Here is a 2839-nt window from a genome sequence, read left to right on the forward strand (position 1 = left end):
GGGGTGGGCGGCGCCTGTAAAGAGTGCGGTAGCGGGCAGCGGCGGATGCGGGTCGTGCAATTTGGCTTGCGTGAGCGGAGGGCTGTGAGAAAGCGGAGGCCACGCTGTGCATCACTGTTCATAATAAGGCAGGTGTCTGATTCCTCAGATCCGGCGTAGTCAGCCGTCTCTCTTGGCTTTGGTTCTCCCCCATCAGTGTGTCCCTGCAATGCTTTGACTGGTGCCGCGTATGTCATGAGAGAAGATGCCAAATGATTTATTTATTTCTTTTTTTATTTTATTTTTTTTTTTTAACGCACCAGGAAACCCATTTTATATTAGCCACATATTTAATTTTGACTGTCGTGAGTTTCTGCCGCGCTCGGCAGAGGCACGGCATCCCGCGCTCTGGCACATAGGCACGCACGCGCGTGCTGTTTACTATTCCTCCTGCAGTTGCTCCCACCAATAAATCTGCACTTGCTGTAGCCAGGATGGAAATCTTTAAGACAAAGGACTTGAATGGGCAGTTTTTTATTGCTGTGATGGAGTAGAAGGCCCCAAGCTGGGGGCTAGTGCGTGCATGAATGCTGCACCCCTTGGCTTGGTGTGGTCTCCTACTAGCACTATACCAGTACTGGGGACTGTAAAAGGGAGAGGCCCCCAAGGCTGGTATTTCCCCATTTCAATTCTTGCTCCCGTGACTGCAGCAAATCCCAAAGAAACGATGGCTGAGAAGTAAACTTGGAGAAGAGCGTGGAAGGGCAGGCTGTCGGGTAAAGCATGGGATGCCTGGGAGGGCAGCACAAAAACGTGGGAATGAGGAAAGGAGGAACAAAAGGGATGTGGGTTGGCGAAGAAGGAATAGGGGAGTGAAAGGAGGCCAGGCTGGTACAGCAGCGAGGAGCTGCTCCTTGTCCCTGTGTGTGAATACACCCAGCTGAGCCTTTTGCATTTGCAGGCTGTTCAGGCAGAGCCCCCACAAAAGTGTGTGAGTCTCCGGGGACGTGCGCAGGGTTTGCCCTGTGGGAAGCAGCATGCGCTGCCCGGGGTGAGGTACCCTCCGCGCTACACGAGGTTTGGCTCCCACGATACAGCTGTGCGTGGCTATCGGCCGGGTCCCGTGCCGGGGCTGTGCGACGTGGCCGGTGACAGAGCCTGTTGGCAATCCAGACCTGAGCTGCCAGGGGGAAGGAACCGGCTGGCTTCCTGCAGGTGGCTTCGTGGCCACTGGGCTTGGGACCAGAGGGACCCTCAGGGAGCTGTTGTTGCCCTCCTGCTCCCCCATGCTCCCCTCTATTCTTGGAGACCACGGCCTGGGTTCTGCCGCGGCGGAGGGACCTGGGCTGGTTTCTTAGCAGCAGGCACGGTGGTGCTGCTCTCTATCCGCTTGCGTCAATGCAGACCTTTCCACGGACTCCAGTCTGGGTTGGATCAAGTCTTGCATGATTGTGGCCCTGGTGCATTTCGAAACTGTGTTAATCTATATCTGGATCCCAACGGGGGCACTTGGGATGAGCTGAGCTCAAACAATCCTTGGCAGAAGGGACAGACTGGAGTTGGCAAGGGTTTTTGTCCCATTATTGGTTACTCGGAGGAAGGAATGTACTCACCATTTTAATATATGACAACTTGAGGTCTGTCATCTTCAGCGTATTAGAAAAGCCTCATTTTTAACAGATCCCAGAGTGTTTACTAGGCATCGCGCTGCAGCTGGATTGAGGCTGCACGCTGGTCGTGGGCAGGGGCATGGAGCCTTCCCTCCAGCTCGTAGGCGCTGGGCGACTTCTCCTGCCGCTGGGCTGGCCCTGTGGGTGCCGGTGGGAGACCCCCAGGCTGCTCTGCCTCCGTTGGCAGGGGAGGTGGGAATCTCAGGGCAGAAAAAAGCTGTAGCAGTGCAGCCCATAGAGCAAATCCCGCTGAAAGCTGCTCCCGACTAGTTAAATCTGCCTGCGTCTTCTCAGCAAGTTTAGCCAGGGGGTTATTCACCAAGCTCAGAGGAGATTTGCCTCTCTGCAGTAAAATCTTCCAAATACATCCCAAAGACCCCGAGAGAGATTTTACACTCTCTTGGTCAGTTTGCTATTTCCTCGTGTGAAAAATCCAGGTGGGTGTTTCTGTTGAAAATTGACTTCTGTAAAGTCACCCTTTCTGCTTTCTCGCTCTGGGTTTCTGAAGTATGAAAATTGAACCTCATAAAGATTTTTCAACAAGATTACTTAGGCTTATTGTATCAAGACCAAGAACTTCTGCCCAGGTAACCTACAAACGGTTAGGAAGGATGGAGGAAATGTGTTTGGGGTTTGGTTGGTTTTGGTTTTTTTTTGCTTTGTCTTGTTTTGGTTTTGGAGGGGGGAAGAGTTTTGAAAATGGTTTTCCCTATTTTTACCAAGCGTTATTTGTATTTTTTTCAATCACCAAACCACCTGAGTACTTAGCAAACTGTTCCCTTCAAGAACATCCCCATAAAGAGGAAGCTGAAATAATCAGCACGAGGAATAGGTGTCAGCCTTAGACAGATGACTGTGTTTCTGGGTAATCTAATGCCATTTTAATATCTTGCTTTTAATGCAGCTGAGAGAACGGTTTGATGGACAAGGCACTGATGCTCGCGAGCCTGAGTTCAGTTGTTAGGGGGATGTCAGAAATTATTTTTCACAGACAACTGTAGTTGGAGCGTCAGCTCCCATTAAGTATATTAGGGCCTCTGAGGTCCAGCGCTAGCGCACCGTATTTTGTAGCCTTTGGTTTGCTTCTGTGGCGACTAAACCAGGAGGTCTTTGGTTAACTTCTGACCAGTGACATATTAAATGAAGATGCGCATTTGAGCACCATCAGTGATTTCAATTGACTCATCAGT

The sequence above is a fragment of the Egretta garzetta genome, unplaced genomic scaffold (assembly GCF_000687185.1).
Source record: "Egretta garzetta isolate BGI_Z169 unplaced genomic scaffold, ASM68718v1 scaffold220, whole genome shotgun sequence".
Classification (NCBI taxonomy): domain Eukaryota; kingdom Metazoa; phylum Chordata; class Aves; order Pelecaniformes; family Ardeidae; genus Egretta; species Egretta garzetta.